Raw genomic sequence first — 24,897 nt, 5'->3', positions numbered from 1 at the left:
TTAGGAGGATAAAGTTTCCTTCCTTATCTCTTTTAATACTATCTATTTTTGTAGTTGCTTTGTTTGAGATAAGGATTACTACCCCTGCTTTTTCACTTCAGCTGAAGCAAAACATATTTTGCTCCAACCTTTTACTTTTACTCTATATGTATCTCTCTGCTTCAAATGAGTTTCTTATAAGCAGCATATTGTAGGATTCTGGTTTTTAATCCACTCCGCTATTCGCTTACGTTTTAAGGGAGAGTTCATCCCATTCACATTGAAAGTTATAATTACTAATTCTTTATTGCCCTCCATGCTATCTTCCCTCTGTTTGTATTTCCTCCCCTTTTCTCCCCTTTATCTGTATTGCCTAGTATTGTTTCTGAATACCACCGCCTTCAGTGTGTTTGCTCTCCGATATCACCCCCTCCCCTTTCTTTACCCTTTCCCTTTTCCCCTTTTCCCTTTTCCCTTTCCTTCCTTTTGTTAGTTCCCCTTTTCCCCCTCTCCTCTTCCCCTTTTAATACTTGAAAAGTTAGATGTTTTTTAAGTTGTCTGAGTATGTGTTAGTTGACGTTAAGCCAAGTCTGATGAGAAGAAGATTCAGGTGTTTCTCATCTGCTCCCTTCTTCCCCCTATTACCATAGGTATTTTGTCCTTAGTGCAATGAGATTTTATCCCCTTCAATCCCCTCCCTCCTCCTGTCTCCTTCCTGTCCCCCCCCCCCTTTTTTAAAGTTGTTTTTTTTTTGCAAGGCATTGTGGTTAAGTGGCTTTCCCAAGGCCACACAGCTAGGTAATTAATTATTAAGTGCCTGAGGCTGGATTTGAAGTCAGGTCCTCCTGACTCCAGGGCCCCTGTTCTATCCACTGCACCACCTAGTTGCCCCTTTGTCCCCCTTTTTAAGGAGGTAGTGTTTTTAAAATGATTCTGAATCATAGAAAATTCTGAATATCTATCACTTCTAGCTAAGTACCTTCTATCTAATAGAGTTAAAATTCTTGAGAGTTATTAGAATCTTTCTCCCAAGTGGGGTTAAAGCCAGTTTCATCCCATTGGATAGCAGTCTCATGGATAGGTCTTGAATGTCCATCGCTTCTGGCCAGGTATATTCTCTCTGTTAGAGTTACAGTTCTCAAGATTTATGAGAATCTTTTTCCCCATGCTGGGATATAGCCAGTTTCAACTTATTGGATAGCAATTTTTTTTTCTTTTACCACCAAGGGATAATTCTTTTAAAGCTGCCTCTTGTCTGCCCTTTTATACTTGCTTCAATGCATTCTCTTAGGAGGTGGCAGGTTCCAGTGGGACAATTGTGGCTACAGGTTGAGTCCAAGGAGGCGAACAAAGATGCTTGCCTACCCAGCAGCACTTTTTCATGGTGGTAATAATTAATATTTGTGTCGAATTCAGATCCGTAATCTTTATTGATATGCATTTGTTAAAGTACTTACCTGTGACCTTATGATATTTGTTTCACAGACATTATCAACGAACTCTTGCCAAGTAATGCCAGTTAGGAATTTGCAAGAGTTTGTCCATTTTAAATTTGTGGCTCTCATGAGTAAATGTCTAAGGTAAAGTTGATAAGGTAATTAATTGGTGAGGTGGTTGTGGTTGTTGTTTCTGTAGAGGAAATTACCGCCCCAGGAATTTCCCTAATGGGTGAAATCAAGTGTTGTTTTGCCTCCTTATTCTTCCATCCCACCCCATGAAAATATGTATATTAAATCTGTTACTCCAGTGTCATTGGGGAGTAGAAAAAGAACTCAATTAACAATTTAGGGTAGGAAAAACCATGAAGTAATTACATGTGATAGGCACCGTGTGTTAAGTTGTGGGTATCTAAATAGAAACAAGGGAGGCTGACTCTCTCCATCTTCTCAATCACCTAGACCCCATTCTCAGGGGTGCCCTGTATTCATTTTGCCCTCCATGGCTCTGTCCTAGGTCTGGTCCCTGCCTTGGGTTTTATTCAGATTACTCCTGGAGCTTTTGGCCAGCCCAGCTACAGCAGCCCAGACCCTCCAGTCCTCTGAGCTTCACCATTGCTTTGCAGGCGCCAGTCCACCAGGCCTGGCCTCTTCTCCTTTCCTTTCCGCCTTCCTCTGGTCCCACATGCATAGTGGACCTGGCTCCTCCCTTTGGCCAGGGAGGTCTTGGAGGGCCTGTCTGCTGGTGCATAGCCCCCTTCCTGACCTATGGCTCTTCACTGGGATAGACCTGGATGGAGGGAGGTAGCCTAGGAGAGGGAGGCTAGACCCAAGAGAGCCCCAGACCCAGCAGGCTTGGGAGGGTAGACTGGCAGACCTTTCTCAGAAGCTGAGGTTGAATGGCTAGGCCTAAGGCAAGAGGTGGCACCCAAGCATCAGCTTCCTCATCTCCAAAAAAAGTGGATGACTGGACCAGGGGTTCTGAGGAGCCCACCACACAGACTCTAGGACTTGTTAGTGGGCCTGGAAAGACCACTTTAACTATGAAACCAGACTTGGGATAAAGCATTAATGTGAAACTTGGAGAAAAAAACTTGGAGAATTACGTGCTATTATTTTCTGACTATTTTTATTTAGATTCATTCCCTTGTGTGTCTGAGAGGATTCAAGAGCTCCTTATTGAGTGACCACTAAGAAGCCCACCATGTGGCAGCAAAGACTGGAATCCAGTTTAACTGGCTTTCCAGAGACCTTGTTTGAAAGAAGCAAAAGAAGATGACAGTGGAGGCTAGGTGTTGCTGGCCCTGAAGTCAGGAGGACCTGAATTCAAATGTGGCCTCAGGCACTTATTAATTACCTAGCTGTGTGGCCTTGGGCAAGCCACTTAACCCCTTTGCCTTGCAAAAAAAAAAAAAGAAAAGAAAAAAAAGATGATAAAATTAGGGAAAACTAGCTGCCCCACCTTCCTTTTTGTCCAGACCTGTGAATTTATCAGGGCAGAGAATTCAAGGGGTGGAAAACTTCCATCTAGGCAAGTGAAAGTCCCTGAGTGGGCTGGGAGCTGGGATGCTGTGTCTTGCCCAAGGTTTGCAGTTTTTTATTTTTTAATATACTTTTGTACATTGGGTCTTTAAGGTTTTAATCTTTTTGTTTGTTTTTATGGGGCAGTGGGGTTAGGATTTTAATCTTAAGTGGAATTATCTTTCTTTCTTCACACCCTTTTCCTCTCCCCTCTTTCCTCCCCATCATGAATAGACTTGGGGTCTATTCTCCTTTGTTTCCTTGTGTTCTTTTTTTTTTTTTAAAGCCTTTTCTGGCTTAAATGCTAATAACCTTCTAGATGTGACAGTTGTGCTGTTGAGAAGTATAGAAAATAAATACAGATCAGACATCCTGAATCTGCCTGTGTATAGTTGTTTTAGACTGATGGGCAAAGCTAATTAGTTTAAAGTGAGAAGACGAGCAAAAAGCGCCTATGAGAAAAGTGAGATTTATAGGGGGAAATGAGATTTATTGGTGGAAGACAGAGCAGCAGATAGCTGTTATTGGCCCAGAGGCCAGGGGATGGGCCGCAGTGTCCTGAGCCGGCAGTCCCAGACCCCTTCTTTATTTCTATGGACGTGGCAAGTGGTGTCTGTAAAATGATTAAGAACCCTTGGGGGATGTCGAAGGAAGAAGCCTGGTGCCCCCCTGGGCCCTGAGGGTTCTACCCCAGAGGTGGTCTGAATGAAAGAATGCCAGTGGAGGCCCCTGGAAAGATGCGGGTGGGGATTAAGTTGGAGGAATGTGCTCTGGGATGGTCCTGGAGGGTCTGCAAGACCCGACTGCTTGGCAGAGCTATCTGAAGTAGAGTTGAAGCACGGGAGAGGAGGGGGGAACATGGTGAGCGATGCAGCCACTGTGGATCGTCCAAGGGCAGCTGTCCACTGTGACCCGAGGGACTGTGAGTGATCCCCAATACTTAGCAAACATTTGCCTGGTGCAAGAGGCACCATGGAGGAAGCCGGCTCTGGTCTTCTAGGAACATGGAATAAGAATCAAGAAGAAGGGTGCCTCAGAAGTTACTAAGGACTTGAGAAATAATACCATGTGACAGCAGTATTGTATGGTTTTGAAATGAATGGTGCTCACAAAACTCGAAGCTGCAGTCACTGTTTATTCTGTCTCTCTTTACTTTTTCCTTCTCTGGGAGCCATGGTTGAACTGGCCTGTGTGGGGTTGAAAGACTGGCGCCGTTGGTGAGGGAGAGGAGGGCTTGGATAAGCATCCCAGAGTGGCTTCTGGGGTTGGGAGAGGAGCCAGAGCCGCTTTGGGAATCCCTGGATCCTGATCCTCCCAGGGAGGCTGTGTCAGACAAGGACATTTAAAAGTCTAAAGAGAGCCATCCGGCAGAAATTGGTGTAGACCAATGTTTTACACCGTATATCAAGATAGGGTCAAACTGGAAACATAATTTAGACACAAAGGGTGATATATAATCTAATTAGTGGAGTATGGAAAAGATTATTGCTCTGGTCTCTGGTAGGGGAGGGGTTCATGACCCAGCAAAGATAGAGGATGATGGGAAGTAAGTGGATCATTTTGAGTACATAAAATTAAAAAGGGGTTTTTGTGTACGTGTGTGTGTGTGTGTGTGTGTGTGTGTGTGTGTGTGTGTGTGTGTAGGCTGCTGCCACATAACCCATTCCCTACAGCTGAAAATACCTACATTTTCAGACTTCCATTTCGGAGAAATAAATTTATTTCCTAATCATTCAGCAAATTCAAATTTTGTAAAAGCAAAAACCAATGCAACCAAAATTAGAAGAAAAGTAAGAAATGGGAGTTGGGGGGTAGATTATAGCAAGCTTTTCTGAGAAAAAGTCTCATTTCTCAATTATAGGGAACTAAGCCAAATTTATGAGAATAAAAACCCATAAAAATGAATATGGGTGTTTTTTTGGTGGCAAAGAATTAGAAGCTGAGGAGATGCCCCTCACCTGGGGAATGACCGAACAAGTATGAATGATGGATACTGTTAAGCTGTAAGAAATGATGTAGGGAGGGCATGGCTTCAGAAAACTCTGGAAACCTTTGAACTGCTACAAAGTGAATTAAGCAGAACCAGGGGAGCATTGTTCTTGCTAACCACAATATTGAAGCTATGATCCCACATCCCACATCCCAGACTTTGCCACGCTGAACAGTGTCATGGTTCCAGAGATACTCATCTCCGGGGAGAGAATTGATAAGGCTGAGAGCAGATTGAAGCATCTTTCTCCCCCTTCCCTCCTTCCTCGAAGTCAGAAAAGTGCTTTGCACAACTTAATATATGTATTATATTTCTTGTTTGTGTAGCACGTGAGGGTGAAAGTGATGAGACAAGAGGAAGAAATGTGTTTTCTTAATTTTATTTCATAACTTTGATACTGTTTGGTGAAGATGATGAAGAATATGGGATTTCTTCCCCCCCACTTTAAGAAAACTGGTTTATTTTTTAATAAACTCTCCACATATGACAAGGAGGATTCCAGTGTAGCGGGCGGGTGGAGGAGAGAGGGAGGTGCTAAACAAGGGGCAGGGAAGTAGCTGCGTCCGCGTGATTCTCTCTAGGGTCAGAGAGTAGCCAGGCTGCGCAGCAGGGAGCACAGGAGCGTGTTAGCTCCTGAAATAGACAGCGGTCATTGCATGGTGACCTTCTCTTTCGGTTCTGTGCCATCTTTCCTCTGGGCTCAGCTCTCACGGTCATGCATTTGGAAGTGTGGTGGAGAGGGTGCTTCGATTTGACAGCTCCACCTTTGACTCGTCAGAGCCGATGTGCCGCCCTGGCTAGAGGATGGGCCCCGGACATAGGAGGCCCACAGCTGTGCAGGGTCTGGGGTCCAGGAAGCCTTTGGACACAGTTGATATCTGGACCAGTGGGAGGATTCCCACCACCAGTCTTTCACAAATTGAAATCTTCAGAAAGGACAGAGGGGAGAAGGAATAATACTTATGGAGTTAAGATCAAAGGAAATACTCTAAGTATTCTGCAGATCTACAAAAGAATACTTTTGCTTGGAACTCTTGGCAAAACTGTTACTGGCCTGTTGGATGGTGAATGCTAATGGACTTGACCTTCTTTTGCTATTGTTACATGAGGAGGTTGAGCTTTGCCCAGTGAAGGAGAGGACGTCTAGTAGTGAAGACAGGTGGAAGGCTTGGTTCTGGTCCATCTTCCCTTGATTCCAAAGACACCACCCGTGTGGGACTGGGAGGACAGGACCTGTTGCCTTCACCTCACCGGCTCTAATTCCGCTTCATTGTACTTGCCTTTTGAATCTCAAGGTGTGTCACTTCAGGCAAGGGTTAGCTTCTGGTATTCAAATTTAGATCTCAGGGTTTCATCTATTTATAGTGATGGAAAAATACTCTGTGAGTAGTTTATAGTTTTTTAGTTACTTAGATTGATACCAACTTAAAAGTGCTTCACCTTCAATAATTGTCTGCCTTCCATACTTGTGTTGCTGCCAGCCCACCTCCCGAGTGCTTCATCCCTCTTGTAGGGTGCAAGGATCACTCCAACTGGATGTCATCCAGCGTTCACCTGCTCCTTTTGAGCTCCATGCGAGCATCTGTGCGGCACACCAGGAAGGATGCAGGTGGCAGAGGCAGGACCTGGGATGTTAATCAGCTTGGGGAAGGGTTGTTTAAGATGCAAGAGCATGGGGCAACTGCGTGGCGCAGTGGACAGAGCCCCAGCCGAGGAGTCAGGCGGACCTGAGTTCAAATTCAGCCTCAGACGCTTCATAATTGCCTACCTGTGTGACCAAAACAAGATGCAAGAACATCATAGACACGTAGTGGTAAAGCTAATTGTGTGGGACTGGGAGGACTCTGGAAGGTGTCCCAAAAAGTCAAATCTAAAGGACTAAGCCCATGGATTTCAGGGACAGAGGCTGGATAGTATGAGTGTCCTGAGGTTTTGAGCTACAGATTGCTTGCTGACATTATTCTGGGGGATCTTGCTGGAGTGACAGACCTTGAAGCTTCCCCTCAATTCAGCAGGGTAGTGTGGGGACCCCAAGCTCTAATAGAGGGAGAAATAAGGCCTTTGACCTTTCTACCTCTGCCCCTCACTCCCCTCTTCCACCTGTTAGTCGGCTGCCCGTCGACTTGGCTTTGCTGTTCCCTAATGCATGCAGTCTCAACTCTGATTCTTTTTGCCAGAACTGTAATGGGTCCTGGGAGGCAGGGCTGGGACAAGGAGGGTCCGCGCAGCCCCGAGGGGGCAGTGGGAAGCAGCCCGGGGACCTGGGGGTCATTGTCTTGTTCAGAACCTGCTAGGAGCATGGCCACACAGCCCTTAGATGACCACCAGCCCCAGCTCTGGCCTTACCAGCCCCATTGCAGGTGTTCTCTAATTGGTCTCTCCACCCTAAATCTTTTCTCTTTTTAATACATCCTCCATACAGCTTCCAAAATGTTACTCCTGAAGTTCTCTCTTCTACCTCTAGGATTAGTGACTTTGATATTATTTGTCTTTTGATATTAAAACACCTTTGAAATTGGCTCCCACCCCCTTCTTCGTCTTACTCTCTCTGGTCTGGCAGCAGCGGCTTGGTTTCTGTTCTGCTCATAGAGCATTTGGCCTCCCTCCGCCTTTGCCCAGGCCATCTCCCTTTGAGAGCCCCCAATTTGCTTTGAACTTAAAGCATCATTTTCTATCTGAGGCCTTTATTTATTAGACTGTCCTTCTCCCCTCTGAAGACTCTCCTTTTTTATATAGTGAGACATGCAAGAAGTAGCTTGGCAACCAGTGGGAGCCCAGCTCTGCCTTCCCGCCTGACCCTCCCTAGGCCCACTGCCACTCTCGAAGAGAATTTACCTGAAAATGCCAGTCTGCTTTAGGACAGGAGTCTGCTCCCAAGCCAAAGTTCCTTATAGAGTGAGATCATAGGTCCAGTCCTCTCCCCACCCCCCATTCCAAATGTTTCCATTGTGTACCTACTTCCCAATAGAATGGAAGCTCCTTGGGATGAGAGAATTGATCATTTTGGATTTTTTTCTTAATTCCTTTTCATTTTTGTGTTACCAGTGTCTGGCACAGAAGTTTAACAAATGCTCATTGATTGATTGGTTGGTTGTTAGATTTATTATTATCATCTCCTTGTGTGAGACAAATTGTGTGCACTTAAGCTACTATCCTCCATTTTATGCTTAATGTCATTCAGAGCATTTCCAGGTGAAACTTTTGTGGTTTTCTACTAAAAGGTGAATTTTTTTCAATGAAATTCACATAAAAACAATCCTGGAATAAGTCAGTTTTGCTATTGTCACTACTATTCACAGTTCTTACACAAAATAGCTGATTTTTGTAACTGAATTAAATACTAGAGTGTTAAGTTCACTTTACGAGATGGTTATTTATCTATCTGTCTTATCTCTGTGGGTCTTTCTCCAGCTCAGAGAAGGGAGAACACCTTTCTGAAGGTCTTCAGGCCTTTATGTGGAAGTGGGAGAAAGAAACTCTTAAATAGGGAGTGATATGCAAGAGACCCTCACTAAGTTCCAGAAGCTTCTTCACAAGCTTAGTAAGATTTTTGCAGATTTTCAGAATGCAAAAACTTCTTTCTAAAGGGTTTTTAAATTGAGGTATTACTAGTACTGAAATATTGCTTTTTCCAGGAACCCTTTAAAATTTGTCATCTTGTCTCATTTCTTCAGAGCAGTGGTGCAGATAATTCCAAACTAATATCAGCTACATTCAGAAATAAATGATTTGGTTTGCAGTAGAATTGGAATCCTAAATTGTTTTGCTCTTACTAAAATACTATAATTACATTTTGAGTAAATATTACCCCAAAGGCTTTTTTCCCTCTGCCTTACTCTGACCACAAGGTCAGATTGGCAATTAAGAATGAGAACATTCCTTTTCATAACATTAATCTGGAATTAAAATTTATATGTTAACTGTGTTAAAGTTAATTGATGGTAGAGGGGAGTTATTGTGTCAGAATCATTCTGGTATCAATTTTTTTCCAAGTTTATCCACTGTGAGTTTAAAAACAGAAAAAAGTGGGGGTGGGTGGGACCTTTTTAGTTCCTCTCTACTCCCTTTGAACTATCCTGAACGTGCAACAGGTCCATTTCACTAAATTCTTCTCATTTTCTCCTAAGATTGTATATACACCAGATCTAAACAGCTGATTGTCATATGATGTTCATGTCTTATATTGGTCATCAGGCTTTGGGCTTTCATTTTACTTCTTAACCCAGAAAGTTTTGGGGTTATTTTTTAGTGAATTTTCATTTTTTCACATTTTAAAATTAAGCTGATTGGTTTCCTGATGATTGGACTTAGAACTAATGAGAACCTCTAGAGGTCTGTTATAGTTCCTAGTTTTATGATTTGCTGTACCGTGTCAGATGGCTGAATAGAGAATTTCCAGATTTGATAGGAATGTATTTCCTCCCTTGGATTGCTCAATGGGGCCTGGCTGGTCAAGGCGCCCCCCCCCCCCCCCCGACTTTCTATCCATCATTCAGAGATGCTCCTTCAGTTTCTAATATCTTGGACTCTAATGGCATTTAAAGATGAAAGTAGAAGATAAAAGAAGAAAAACGAAATTGGTCTGTGAAGACATTTGTAGTCTTCTTCACCCTCCTCACCCATGACATCAGCTGCGCTGGCCCAACCCTTGGCTTTTCTGCAGGTGGAGTCGAGATAGGAGTGTCAAGTGGATGTGCCAGTGGAACTTGGGTGGACCTGGCATGGCCTTGGGAAAGCTCCAAAGAGCTTGGGAAAAGAGCTCCAATTTTATTATGTTCTTTAAAACAAATCCAAAATATTTCAACCAAAGAGTATGACAACATGGACACATCCCTGGCCCTGTAGCCCTGCCTCTCCATGAAGAGGTGGCGAGGCTCGGCCATATCATTCTCCTTAGGTGGCTGTTCTCTTGGTGTGGATGTGGGAGGGGATGCCAGCCAAGGGCCCCCTGCCTGTGTGTACCTCCCTAGAACCTGCTCTGTACCCCAGGAAAGCCTGTTGGCCTCCTGCCCTCTGCTTTTCTCCAAGTCACAGGGAGGTGGCCGAGGAGTATTTGGATGGCCCTTTTCCTCTCTAGAACATAGAAATAACAGCTACAGTGATTGTTTTGGACTATTGAAAGATGACTCATAAAATGGAAAATCGCTGCATTGATCATAGGTGTAAGCTGAATTTCTGGAAATAGCAGAACAACGCTAATGTCTTAATTTCTGAATCATGCCAGTCCATAGATTACTGTATCTCATGTAATATTTTCTTTTCTTTATGTTTTACCATCCATCCAGAATTTGAAATGAGTTTATTGAGTTGAAACCAATGAGGTTTTTGTCTTTGAAGATGGGTTTTTCCTTCATTTCTTTGAAGCATTGTCTATGGTTTATAGGAAAACAGTTTCTTAATCTCTCTCATTTTTCTCCTAGTTTCATTCACAGTGAATTTTTCTAAGAACTGTACAACTTTAAATATGAAATGTTTAGGGAATGTTTGGTAGTCAGGGTTTTCCATTATGAACCTAAGGTGTTTGGAAATGACTTCATTCTTTTGTTTTGGTTCAAGTCAAAATGCCTGCCCTGCTGGCATTTCTTTTAAAAGGAATGTGGAGAGCATCACTTGTATTATGTATTATCTGATACTGATCTTGAACTGTGTCCCAGGAGTGTCCATCATTCCCACCCTTCAGTCTCTGAGCATTGTCTGGGGTCACTGGGCTCCCCATTAGTGGTGGCAGGAACCTGAGAGTCGAATCAGACAATTATTAAGTTTTATTCTGAGTATTCTGCACAGGATTTGATGTTGATGCTGGAAGCCTCAAAGTAGTTATAAGCCATGTGAAATGGGGCACTCCACCTTGGAGTGAGCTGGGAACGTCCACGTGCCTGAGTTACAAGTAGGCCTGTGTTACTGAGCCCACATCGAGGGGGCCAATGCACTTTGCTGTGTCTTGGTGCTTTTTTCTCTTCCCACTTTCTTCACTCCCCCCCCTCCCCATTTTCAGTGCCAAGTTAATCAATCTGGGGGGGGGGGCAGAAGAAGTTATAAAACTCAAAAGGTGTTAGGTTTCCGAATTGGACCTTAGAGATGATCCAGTTCAGCCCCATCAAATCAGGTGAATCAACATTGGTCCAGAGAGGAATTATCTTGGCCCAGGTCAAAAAAACCATAGCCCTTGGCCATAGAGTGCCTTGCCCTCCGCGGTGAGGAAGTTGTGCAGCTTGCACGACCAGGGAGCACATTGCAGAGCCAGCAGGTGTGGCCCCTGGGTGTGCTCCAGGTACTTGGGGGAGAGTATGAGAATGGCAGGAGAGGAAGGCCTAGAGGGCCCAGCTTGGCAGCCTCTTTGTGTAGCCGAGTTGGATGGTAAAGAAAGTGAGGAAGACGGACTTCTGGTGGAATGCTGTATCTCAAAAACAGAGTGGCACCAGACCTGAGAAAGCCATCCCAGATGCATTCTTACACAGCAGTGGCATTCTTGATGCCAGGGGACAGATGCCATCTGTTGACCCTTGCCCTCAAGGAGCTCGGGAGGTGGTTAAGGGGCAAGACATGTTGCTGGTCCGGACAGTCCCTAAGCTGGAGCCTGGAGTCCTTGGGCAGCTGAAGGTCTTGCTGTCTCCAAGAAGATATGTCCTGGGGGTGATGATCAGAGGAGATGAGGAGTGACGGGAGCAGGGGTGGGGGCTTGACTCTGCCTCTGAAGCTAAGCTGGCAAGCAGTCTCTGTTGGTGTGGGGGGGTGTTCAGAGGAAGAGAGGAGGGGGAGGGGAAAGAGCTCACCACCTCCATTTTGAGGGAAATGACTGGAAATCATCTGAATGTTTTGGGGTTGTGGCTGAATGTCAGCAGAAGGGGCAAGACATCCGGAGATCCTGAGAATTAGAAAAGTGAGAAGCTCCATGAAAAAACTGGAAGAGCACTGCCACTCATGAGGAGGGGGAGGATGATGAAGAGGAGGAGGAGAAGGAGAAGGAGGAGGATGATATGTGAGCATAGCACTGGGCAAGCGTGAGCTCATGATCCTCAGGTCAACCCTGAAAAAACAAAGAAGGGTCTTGCTCAGGGTCATTTGCCTCTGGTTTGGCCGATGTTGGTGAGCGCATCTCCTGCAGAACACTTGGTGTGGGATGTCTCATGTCCTCCTTGCCACCACTCTGGGAGGCAGGGTGCTTCTCATCATCCCCATTTTTTACAGAGGCTAGAATTTGCTGTATTTATAGGAATTCTTTTCATTTCAGGGAAGGTATTTTGTTTTCTTTTCTCTTTTGGTTTGGCTTTGATTTTGGTTGTATACCAGGCTATGCTCTGAAATTTCAGAAAATTCAGTCAGAAATTCAATAATTTGGGAAATGCAGACTATTTTTTAACTAGTTTTCAAGATTCTAGCCTAAAGTGAAGAGGGAAACTGACAGCTGTTTGTGTATATAAAAGAAGTTGTATCATATATATTTGTTGAATTTAAAAATATTTCATGTAAAGTGAGCATTGATGTTTCAGTATAAGCATAAAATGCTTTTAATTTTTTCTATTTAAAAGAATTTCAAATTTTAATCCTAACTTAGCATGTTTCCCAGGTTTTTGGGGGTTCATTTTTATCTTGTGTGCTACCTGGATGCTGTCATTCAGAACTTAATTACTTTTAGAAAAATAAATTGTTTTTTCATGTCAGCATTATTTTGTGTGATAGCTTTCCTTTTTTCCTGGTACATATCTGTTTATTTTTCCAATGATTTCATTTTATGGGGGCAAGAGGTGGATTGGGGTCTACTTAGATCTTTGCTTATTCTGCTGTATATTTTGACTTAAAAGTCATTAAGAATAGTCTTACCTTTTTTTTTCTATTTAATGACTAGAAAACCTTTTTAGGTTGAACTTTACCCATCTAATTTTTTTTTGAGGTTTTTGTAATGCTTGATAATGTGGCTTTATGTTTTTAATGTCTATATCCCATAAAGCTTTTAGGTTGCTCCCTTTGCACTATCTGAAACAAAAAAAAAGAGTCTTAAACCCCACCCCCTTTTTCCTTATATAAATGTCTTGAATGTATCCGAGAGCAGTGACTTCTTGTTGCAGTTGCACCGTCTACTTTCTCTCTTTAAGCCTGGGTTCTTTGTTGATGTGAAGAGAGAAGTACAATTAATTCAACATTTGCTCCACATAGTTAGGGATCCTATTTAGAAAGGCTCCACAAGGAGATTCCTGGTCATGAGAGTCCAGTGGGGACTTTGCCATTTGCCCACCTGTTGTGGGCCCCATTGAACCCCCTGGTCTTCTGCAGAGGTTTTGAGAGAACCTAGTAGAAGCCCCAAGATCTTGTCTTGAGAACTACCGTATCTCAGCTCTTTCCTCTCTGAATTCCTTCTCAGGACGGGGCGAGTGGACAGACTTTGGTGTTGTCTCTGGACTGTCCACTACCAGTTGGTGGGAATTGACAGCTTATTACATACGTTTAGAACATAGCTATTTTCCTGTATTTCCTTAGGAAATTGTTTTGGTTGACACATGAAGTAACTTTTCTATTTTGTTTATATCTTCATTGATATAGCAAGAATTTATAATTTATAAAAGCAAATGAAGGATGTATCTCAAACTCTATCTACTGCATGGATTAAAATTTTATGTCTACTGTGCGCCAGACGTGGTGTGAGGCATCTCCCTGCCCTCAGAGGGCTGGCATTGTGCCTGGGGAAGTGAACCCCCCTGCACATAGGTCAGAGGCGTTTATGGAAGGTGGCGGAGGTGGGGAGAGTATGCCTGTGTGTAAGACTTCCTGTAGGAAGGAGGGGGTACATGAACCAAGCATTGAAAGGAGAATAACTCTGACAGTCCAGGGATTGCAATAGTTGGGAAGAAGTGCTTCAAAATGTTATTTTTATCCTATTTTTTTCCAATTTACATGCAAAGATGGTCTTCCTCTTTTTTTTTTTAGATTTTTGCTTTGCCCATTTTCTGCTTTGCCCCCCACGGTATCAAGAGACTGACAGAGCCAGAGCGTGCAACCTGGCATCCACTCTTGGTCAGGCGGGCAGAGCCGTCGAGAGAGTTAGGATTAGTTGGACTGTTTAGGATGGCAGACCTCCGTTCCCCACCCCAAGCCTTCTTTGGAAGTGGAGGTCCATATTTTTCTTAATTCTAACATCGATCCTAACAAGTGTTGCTCCCTGGTAGTGAAATGCCATACAACTGCTTTCAAAGAATGTTAAAATGCATGTTATCCAGAGGGCCCTGGAGAGCTGCGTGGTGGGGGGCAGGAGTGCCCTCTGATACGGGTTCCTTAGAGAATCAGAGCAAAAGATGGTGCCACTGAATCGGTGGACGGGAACCTGAACCAGAGTCCACAGGCCAGGCTGTGAAGCCCACCTGGGGGTTTGCAGGTTCTCCCAGATGCCTTGGGATCAGATGGGTGCCCTAGAAGGCACTCTCAGGGGTCTCTAGGAGAGTGACCCAGTGTGTGACCAGACCAGGAGTCGTCATGGGGGGGGCAGCGGCATTGCTGCTGTCTGGTCTGAATGGTGGAGACTGTAGGTGAGCAGGCTGGCTTGACTTCAAGAGGGAGAGAACTGACGTTGTAAACCTGGGGGTACAGCATGGGTTTGGGGTAAAAGATAATGAATTGTGGTTGAAGCATCTCCCTTTGAGTTGTCCACAGCAAGGGTGTCAGACTCCAATAGAAACAAATCTCTTGGCTGTATATTGACTTAGAATTCACAAATTAGCATAATCTATACTTTACTGAACTTTGATTCATTTTATTTAGTACTTGCCATGTACATTTTAGTCTGGGTCTGGTCTGGTGTGCAGGAGATGCTCAACTAGTTGGTGGAGGGCTACTTTGACAGAGAATACCAGTAGAACCACATCACAAGCAAGCAGAAGAGAGACTTGAAGGCTCCCCCTAGGTGCAGGGGTAGGGGCAGGGGGCCAGGAAGGCTCAAGAAAGGTGAGAGAAAAGTAGACCCCAGAGAGGAAAAGGAATAAAGTCCTCAGGGGAGGTTGGTGTGTGGTCAAGGATGAGAAGTGAGCAGAGGCAGCCGCCGAGAGGCCATTTACCATGTGGACTGCCAAATGGAGGCATTGAGCAGAGGAAGCTCATCTCGGGGTTTTGTGTCAGAGAGCAGAAGAGTTGAGGGGGATCCCTAGGAGGGGGCTTCATCTAGCGTATTACAGAGGGTTTAAAAAAATCGGAAGGAAGCAGTGGAAGCCTGGATGTTGTGGAAAGAAAGGACAGATTGATAAAGGATGAAAGTGAGAGAGAATAGCAGTATTAGATGAAGGTCCTTTTATTTCCTTTTTTCTTTTTCAGAAAAATGGCCAACACCTGGTCTGGTTTGTAGGTGGAAGCGCAGGAAGCAGTGAATAGGAAGAGATGAGGAGAGGCCATTGGTTAAGGAGAATTTCTGATTGGCTGTTGTCAACTCTTTTTTTCTCTTGACTAAGTTGAACTATCTGATGTTTTTAGGGTTTCTCCCACTAAGGTGTTCTTTTGCCTCAAAGCCCATTTCCCTGTCAGGGCTTTGGTCCAGAGTCTACCTCCCTGGGGGTCCCGGGCTGGAGAGGACCCCCCCCCCCCCCCCCCCCGCTCCTCAGTGGGCCTTCAGTTTCCTAGATCTTGAACCTAGAACCTGCAAACCCCCAGGTGGGCTTCAGAGCCTGGCCTGTGGACTCTGGTTCAGGTTCCCGTCCACCGATTCAGTTTCCTAGGAACAGGAGCTTCAAGTTGTCAGTACACATTTGGAGGTGGGGATGGGGTCCTGGGACTTAAGAGTGGATAATCGCCAAAGTTTAGATGCATTCATGAGCCCTGTGGGCTTTTAGAGAATGATTTCTTGATGAATACTTCTCTTGATTTTTATCTCTATTAAACTTAAAAAGAATCAAGTTTATAAGTTTATGGAGAGCTAACTTTATTTTGCCTTTATTATTAAAGGCAAAGTATGCTTTTTTTGAGGAGGGGGGTGTCAGTGCTTCCAAGACCATATTGTATATGTATTGTTTTAATCCCCTTTAACCCCAGAATACAGATATAGATATAAGCAAAGCTTACTTTTATTTTCTGGAAAAGGAAGTATTTGCATTTAAATTGAGTCCACTTTAGCTGCCCAGAGCAACCTTTGGTGTCATGGGTTTGCATGGAGGGGCTGTGGGGAGGGGGGCGGTGTGACTCATTTATGATGACTTTCTAGAAAATAATGTAATTTGACAAGAAAATCAAAAAGGGTCACAATAGGACATTTTAAAGATTGATCGCTGTAAGAGACAAGCAGCAAATGGGCAATGTTCCATTAAATAGAAATTTCATTTGTGAGGAATGAGAGTGGGGGGGGTAAGTGACATCATGTGGTTTGTTTTTCAGGTGGTGTAAAACCAAAGTTTGTACTGCTACCACATCAGAGATATATGGGACTTTGAGAGAGTAGTTCTGGTAAGGACCTCCAATCATTTATATCTGTGTCTATAAAGAAGATAAGAGACCATGCACTGGTGTAAATGGACTCGAAGCATTATTACAGCCCCCTTCTGGGGTTGGGGGTTCCTTTTTTCCCCATCAACATTTTAAGAAGAAAGTATTTTATTAAATAACATTTAATACCAAAAAAAGTAACTCAAGACTCTTATTGAGGTGAGATTTTGAGTACATACTTCCTTGGAAAATGTCATTCAAAGATTTGGAAGAATTATTAGCAGAGCCTGTTTTTCCCCTTCTTCTCCCCCACAAATAGAGCATTGTTTCAAATTGAAGTTCATGGTCACTGTGGATATGGTCTTGGCAACTCGATGATGGGATGATGGTCTAACATGGTCCGGACCCCTGTCTCTTAGCGGTTGTGAGCTGCAAGGCGTTGCTCAGGGGCCTGCCCCAGGCAGCCAGAAGTGTGCAGCTATGGCCTTGAGGTGGGGGCAGAGCCCAGGGCCCACTCCCCAGTGCCACAAGTGTGGGGAGATAGTTCCTGAAGGAAGGAGCCAGACTGCGCTCTGCATATGTGTCCCTGTATCTGTCCATGTGTGCATGTATGTGCACATGTGTCTTGCATATGTGTTCTGTGTGTCTGCGTGTGTGTCTTGCTGTTTAATTCAAAGTTTTTAGTGTAGTTTTGCATACTCATCATTAAACCTGAAAATTAAATTGTCTGGAAACTTGGTGTTTGCTCCCTTAAGCTGGGATTATTTCTGAAATCTGGAGTCTTCCACCAGCACCAGTTACAGCCCTGTGCAGCATGAATGCAATGTCTGTCCTTCATCCTTCATTTTTTTTAGGGTTCTTTTTTTTTTTTTTTTTTGCAAGGCAAACGGGGTTAAGTGGCTTGCCCAAGGCCACACAACTAGGTAATTATTAAGTGTTTGAGACAGGATTTGAACCCAGGTACTCCTGACTCCAGGAACGGTGCTCTATCCACTGCGCCACCTAGCTAGGTTATATCTTGGGAAGATATTGAGTCATGGAACTTTATGATTGGAAAGGCTTGTAGTGATCATTGTCACTCAAGTCTTTTTTCATAATTTAGAAAATCACAGCAAGTGACTCATTCAAAGTTAGATAGAAAGTAGTCACCAACTTTTGTGGGAGAGAGACCCTTCAGAATTGTGCTATACTGTTCGATTTTCTTCCTCTTGGTTTTTGCAAGGCAATGGGGTTAAGTGACTTGCCCATGATCACACAGCTAGGTCATTATTAAGTGCCTGAGGCTGGATTTGAACTCAGGTCCTCCTGACTCCAGGGCCGGTGCTTTATCCACTCTGCCACCTAGCTGCCCCTACATTGTTCTTTTAAATATACTTTAAAGTAGACATATTTTCATCAGAGAAACAAAATTTATGTTTATATTAAATTATATGAAGAAATTATCTGTGATTAGACTAGCTTGTAATTAATCAGAGATGATAACCACTTGTTATTGATTTCTAAAAGACTGAAATTTTCAGATAAAGGCCAAAATTTTCTCCTTAGAAGAGAAGTTGTATTATTTTTAATATATCATTGTATCTCTGGAGGTTATTTTTTTCTGGGATGTTAGTAATTTTGACAAGTAGAGCTTTCTAGCACAGAAAGAATAACTCTTTTTCTTTCTTTCTTTCTTTTTTCTTTTTTTTTTTTTTTGCTTTGTAATCTAGTGACCTATCAGGAATAAAAGCTCTTGTCCTAAGTTACATTAAGTGTATTTATAATCAAAACTCGGAAACCGTGCCAGTTCTTTTGGTTCTATATGCAGTCTTGTTTTCAAGTTTAAAACCTTGGCTTATTTTTTCATAAAAACTTTGATGCAGAAGCAACATGGCTATCTCCCACTTCTGGCTACCTCCTACACATCTGAACTTCACTCACAAGGAGTGAATATATGAAAAGTCTCCCTAGGCAGACGTACTTAAAAATTTCTGTGCCATATTGTCACCTGTGCTCCAGTCATCTTCATATAGGGGTCATTTTGTAAGCTCATCATATGTGTCATAAGGTGAGAAGACCAAATGTTTCATGAGATATTTCTTGATGATGAAAGCCACTCTGTCCTGGTCTGATTCGAATCATGCATATGGATATTGATGCGCTCCTTTTCTGTAGCAGTTCTTGTACAAAAAGGACACATAGTCTTTTGAAGGGTCTACAAAGTTTTGAAATTTTTTTTAGTATTCCCCACTCTTCAACAACTTTACTTCAGAGCAGAAGGGCTAGCCATGAGTTTTTCATTTTGTTCTTTCATGAATTGCCATGGCCATTGACTAAGCTGCTCATAAGAGGCATCTTCTTACTTAATGAAGCTGGTCCTTGAACAGACAAAGATTATCACCAGTGCTTCCCTAAGTTATCATGCTTGTATTGGATTAACTCCCTTCTTTTCTTGTCTTGGTGACCATCTTATTGCCAAAGTTCCTTGCTTCTTGATCTTGATTTCATAGGATCCTGCCAAGTCCCCTTCCTTTTCCACTGTGACCTGTGTTTGCTGCCTCCCAGTCACGTGCTACTGAACAGAGCTCTCATTGAGAAAACTGCAAAGTGGTGTTGCCGGAGTCTCCATGAACATCCGTTCCATCATCTCCATCGGTTTCCCTGCCAGCAGCAAAGCAGACCTTTTACATGCCTGCTATCATAGTTATTCTATACTATTTCAATCCTCCTAGAAATCTCCCGGAGTGTAGCTGTCCCTGACTCTCTTTTCTAAATTGTGGCTGTACACAAGTGTCAAAGAAGACTGGCTACAGACTGAGCCAGGGTGAGGGTCACTAATGGCACCCACACCTTATTAGTTAGGAGTCTGCCCCAAGCTCAGGAAGACTTCCCCTAGAGAAATGCGTGGACGCGAACAGCTTACTCCAAAGGACCGTGAAGACGATGGAAGCAGGTTCCTGTGGGTGCTTAGAGTTTGGTTAGATGTTGAAGACACCAAGGTCATCCACTGCATCCCACGCCATCTCCAGTCATCCTGACATTTGTTCTGCCACTAGACTTAAGATGATTCTGGAAGAGAGAGTGAGTCCAACAACTTGCAACTCTGCTTCACTTCAATCCAATTTAGGTGCCAGTCAAAAGACATCAGATAGACCTTTTTGCCATTTTTACTTACCTCAGAGTCTTGTGGTTATGGGCAAGTAACACCAATGTTCCTGACCAAAGGATCATCTTCTCACTGAACTGAAGCTGCAGTGAGATTTGGCAGCCTCTGAGTGTCTGAGCAGCCTTTTTGAAGGAATTCAGTCCTTACCTCCTGGCATGAGAAAAGGGCTAGAAGAGATGCTCTCAAAATTGTCTGCTTCACCCCATCTGACTCTGGGAAGTTTACCTCAGTAGGTAAACTTGCCCTTGACCCCGTGGTCAAAGCACCAGAAATGGGACAAAAAGTTTTGTGACAGTGATTCCATGGGGAATGTGGTACAGGGAATGTATTCTCTCTCTGCAGAGAGCCTCAAATATGAAAGATGACCAGCTCTTATTGTGAGAGAACTCAGTAGATACTGTGTCCAGATAAGGGACACCAGGCTGCTGGAAGAAGGGCAGGTCACTGAAGCTGGATGCATGTTCCTCTGGAGTGACTGTAGTGATGGGGGGTGCCAGGAAAATGGTGTGGCTTTTCAGTCAGAACTGGCCCAGTCAGTAAGCTGGTGTGCCTCCCCAGAAGAGCAAACATGAAGCTCCTGAAGGGGTGGTGCCATTCAGGAAAGAACCCTCATCAGTGCCTGTGTACCCACCATGGTATCAATGTGTGCTGCAAGAGGACAAGCTTGTCCTTTGGGGGGACTTGAATGTCAGAGTAGGCACAGACTATCAGATGTGGCCAGGAGTCCCTGGGAAGATGGTAGTTGGAAACAAGAAGGGCAGGGGTCATTTACTGTTGAAGACTTGTACATCATCACCAGCAATGTCATCTACCTACCCAAATGGAATACAACTTTGTGAATGCACCTGTGTAGCAAATAATGGAATTTTAAAAACTAGGCCATTGTAAGTAGAGAGAGGCAGGAATTGAATGTAAAAGGCCATGTGAAATGTGGAATGCTGGGCCAATCAGAGACTCATCCTCCCCTGTTCAGCACTGGCATTCAGTAAGCCACAGCCTCTGGCAAGACAGCGGCTTAGAACCCTTCTCTTTCAGGGACGTTTTGTTAACTAGGAGGGAGGGCCAAGCTGACTCATAACCCACTTTACAGCAGTGGAGCAGAAAAGGAGTGGGCAACTTCCAAAGATTTGGTGTGCAGCACTGCACTTACTCCTCTGGGCCGGAACACTTGCAAACATTTATGTGGTTTGTTGAGACTGTTGGGAAATTCAGAAGCTGCTAGATGAAAAATGAGAATTCCACAGGATTTACAGCAGGAGAGTTTGTTTCTAAGAAGGAAGCATTTAGCTCCATCAAAAGTAAAGCTCAAGGTTAGAGAGAGAGAACAGGTTTTTGTGATAGCACTTTTGTGATGCCCTGAAGGCAGTTGATGAGCCAGAGACCCGAGGTGCTTCTCAAGGACTCGGTGCTTCTCAAGGACTCGGTGCTGGCAGAGCTCTGATGCTAGAGAGCCTGTACACTTTGATTGTGTTCTCTGTAGGTAGTCATCAATCAGTGCTGGAGCCACTGATCCTCCACCTCAGTGGAAGTCACTCCTTCCAAGAGGTTTAAACATCCTTAGGTCCATCTCCTGTGACAGAGCCCCTGGTGCTGACCCTATTCCAGCAGAGATAAGGCAAGGGGTCCCTTGTTCTTAGAAATGATGGCAAGAGGAAGCTATCCCCCCAGGATTGTTCTTTTCTATAAAGGAAAGGGAAATAGATTGTCCTGTGACAATCTTGGGGGGTGGCTGGAGTGTCTCTCTTACTCATGACTGATGAGACTTTTGCCAGAGGCCTCCTCCACTGGCTGATCCTTCACCTAGAAGGTGGTCACCTCCTCAAGAGCCAGAGCAGCTTTAGAAAGGACTGACAAGGGTCATGAGAAATGCTGGCGTGGGTTCTAGAGATTGGGTGCTGCCTGTGCAGCGGTGCCGTGCACCTGCTCTCATGGTTTTAGCATGGTGGTCTCAGTAATGCTCACTCATCCTCAAGGAGGAGGAGAGCAGCATCCACGTCCCCATTGCACTGATGGTAAATTATTTAACTTGAAAAAGTTACAAACCAAGACTGAAGTGGAATTGGAGTTGGTGCATGACTTCTTGTCTACAGATGATTGTGGGATCTCCACAGCTTCTGAGGCTTAGGCGCAACCAAGGATGGATTGATTCTATGCCCTTTGGAGTCATTTTGCTTTGACAGGACCAAAAAAAACACAAGGTTTTCCACCACCCAGCGCTGTACCATTCATATAGAGAACCATCTGTTATGGCAAATGGAGAAATTGTGAATGTATGGATAAGCTCACTTAGCTTGTGGAGAAAGTGAATGTTGTGGATAAGCTCACTTAGCTTGTGGAGAAAGCGAATGTTGTGGATAAGCTCACTTAGCTTGTAGAGAAACAATGTTGTGGATAAGCTCACTTAGCTTGCTGAGAAAGCGAATGTTGTGGATAAGCTCACTTAGCTTGTGGAGAAACAATGTTGTGGATAAGCTCACTTAGCTTGTGGAGAAAGTGAATGTTGTGGATAAGCTCACTTAGCTTGTGGAGAAAGCGAATGTTGTGGATAAGCTCACTTAGCTTGTGGAGAAACAATGTTGTGGATAAGCTCACTTAGCTTGTGGAGAAACAGTGTTGTGGATAAGCTCACTTAGCTTGTGGAGAAACAATGTTGTGGATAAGCTCACTTAGCTTGTGGAGAAACAGTGTTGTGGATAAGCTCATTTAGCTTGTGGAGAAACAATGTTGTGGATAAGCTCACTTAGCTTGTGGAGAAACAGTGTTGTGGATAAGCTCACTTAGATGATGGAGAAACTGAATTTTGTAGATAAGGTCTCTTAGCTTGCCGGTATACTTTCCAGGGCTGTAGATGAGTTTGGCTCATATCACTCCATTGGTGATGGGGTAGGAAAGGTATTAGACTCCTTCCCAACCAGAGGGCTCTCAGAGCCATTGTTCAGACCTCCTTGTTGTGTGCCTGGAACCCAGAACCCCCTACCAGGTTGCCACTAGGAAAGGGAATGGGCTTCCATTTGAACTGCCTCAGAAGCTTCTGAAGGTCGTCCGGCAGGAGAAGAGAGCAGACCCTAGGGTCCTTTCTGGAGCCGAACTGTCAAACCTTTCGGTTCTTGGATAGACTGACCTCAGGTGGAGGTCAGAAGAAGCAATGCAAGGCCCTCTCAAGGTGAGACGGGAGAGATCCTGGCCAGGACTGCTTCAGAGGAGATGCCTGCGTCCAGGAAGACATCGTGCTCTATGAGGGAAGCCAAATGGCAGGAGCTCAACAGAGACGTGCGATGGGCCCGTGCGGAGCCATCTCCACGCTGAGTGTTTGTGTGAACCTTTGTGGCTGATCCGAATTAGCACAGTCTGAATCCTGGTGGTCCCATCCCCCACAACTGATCATAGGGTACTTTGGCTCCAACATTTTGGTCCTCTTCTAGAAAAAAGGAGAACAAACCAAACCACTTGAATTGCCTCCTACCTCACTGAAAAAAAATCTAGGCCTTTCCCTAAGGGCACTGTCCATCTCCCATCACTCACCAGTGCCTCCTCCTCCTCCTCCTCCTTGTCAGGTAAGAAGGACCTTGCTTGCCAAGGCCCAGGGTCCTATTCCAACCCCTCTACCTCCACATGCTTTGACTAATCTCAACAACTTAAGGGTTTTTTTTATGGGTAAGAAAAAAGTGACCTATACCCACCTTAAGGATGTCTGTTTTTTGATGTGAATAAAAGAACTTCGCCCCAGGGGATTTCTGTTAATACTAGCTGTAACTGATAAAGTGAGTAATGAAGTTTTCAATGCAAGAAATGATGAATATAAGAAATTAAGAAAACAAGAAGATTTACCTGAAATAATGTGGATAATGAGAAAAAAGAAAAAAAGCATTCTCAAAGTGCAAATACATAAATGCATCATTAAAAGTAACAATAGGGGAGGCTAGCGGATAGAGCACCTGCCCTAGAGTCAAGAGGACCTGAGTTCAAATCTTCAGACACTTAATAATTACCTAGCTATGTGACCTTGGGCAAGCCACTTAACCCCATTGCCTTGCAACCCCTCCCCCCAAAAGTAACAGTAGTGTGTTAACTCTAGAAGACAATTTTATTCCATTGTTAAAGTTAATAGTCACCTTAAAATTTTATTTAACACTCCTGAAATAACAAATAATACTGCTACAAATGAGTTAAATTATTTTTCCTTATTTTCTTTGTGATTGAATACTTCTATCTATGAATGAGATTAAAAATAATATTAAAATGCTTAACAAATGTTTAATTTATAGCTAAATTAGCTTAACTAAATTAAAGTAAATTTGAGTTTAAGTTAAACTTGTAAATGTAACTTTATTATTTAAAAAAAATTCTTCTCTGTTTTGAAGTCAACTGAATATATATTCAGGATCTAGAGTCTTTCTAGGTACTGGGAATGTCCCTCCCCCCTTCAAAATGAAACCCTACTTGTTCTCAAGCATGAGCTTGATAATGTTGAACTCACTCACATAAGAAATAATGTGACTCTCTGCATAGACAGGCAATTCAGGGGGAGGAAAAGAGTATTAGTAGCTTTAGCCTTGCGACTGACTTACAACCTTCTCTTTACCATTGGTTTCCATGCTTGAACCCTCAGAGGGCAGGGACCACCTCTCTTAGCCCAGTGCAGGGTCCCTCAGATCACCTAGTAAATAGTTATGGGCTGACCGGGGAGGAAGGGGCACCTTGAGTGAGCCCTGAAGAGAACTGGGGCATCCAGGATGGCGGAGGCCAAGACCCAGGCCCAGGCGGGGATGGTGGAGAGGCTGGCGAGCTGAGAGGGAGGAGAGGTTTTTGCAGTGCCCCAGCCACCGGGCACCCACTGTGGCCTTATGGAAGGAGGCGGGGAGGCTTGGAATGCATCCAGAGTGCCTTGCTGCCCCAGAAGGGAGGAGCGCTGGCCAGCGTCCTCCGGGGCTTTTGCTGGAGAACCCCAATTTCCTGCAGGAGGGCTGTGTAAAAATGGGTAGTTCTCTGCAGAGAGATCAGCCTGGAGCAAGGAGGGACTCTCCTCCTGTTCTGAGCCGTGATAGTAGGCGGGCCACGATGGTCACCCCACCATCTCCCCAGTGTCCAGGCAACTAACTGGAACAGTTACGAGAGAGTTTCTCTGACTAGTGGAAGTAGTACCTATTGGCATTTCCTAAAGCATTGGTTTCAACCTCAAATAGAAATGGAGTTAATAAATCAAAAACAGGATCCCTGCCTGCCACAGAGGGTCCTAGAAAACCACACATTAAAATTATCTATTTTATTATTTTTTGTCAAATAATTCTCAATTTTATTTTAGTCTGAATTCTCTCTTCCTCTCCCCCTGTCATTCTCCCCCCTCCCCCCACTCCGTCTCTCTCACCCCCCCCCCACTTAACTACTCACACATCACACACTCATGCCACACACTTAGACACATCTCATACTCA

At 44.1% G+C, this 24,897-nt stretch overlaps 1 protein-coding gene across 3 annotated transcripts in view; it reads left to right on the top strand.

Annotated features, from left to right (window-relative positions):
* Positions 1-24,897, top strand: part of TBL1XR1 (TBL1X/Y related 1) — a 131,774-nt gene that overhangs the window by 65,663 nt on the left and 41,214 nt on the right. Inside the window, exon 3 of one of the 3 annotated variants that reach the window (XM_074190954.1) lies at positions 16,273-16,341. The exons of the other annotated variants lie outside the window; for them this stretch is intronic. The gene's annotated coding sequence lies outside the window, so the exon portion shown is untranslated. The remainder of the gene's footprint in view (positions 1-16,272; positions 16,342-24,897) is intronic. 3 annotated transcript variants of the gene reach the window in all.

This window comes from Macrotis lagotis, chromosome 6 (assembly GCF_037893015.1).
Source record: "Macrotis lagotis isolate mMagLag1 chromosome 6, bilby.v1.9.chrom.fasta, whole genome shotgun sequence".
NCBI classification, from domain to species: domain Eukaryota; kingdom Metazoa; phylum Chordata; class Mammalia; order Peramelemorphia; family Peramelidae; genus Macrotis; species Macrotis lagotis.
The sequence above is the reverse complement of the archived record's forward strand: the minus strand, read 5'-3'. Positions and strand labels throughout refer to the sequence as shown.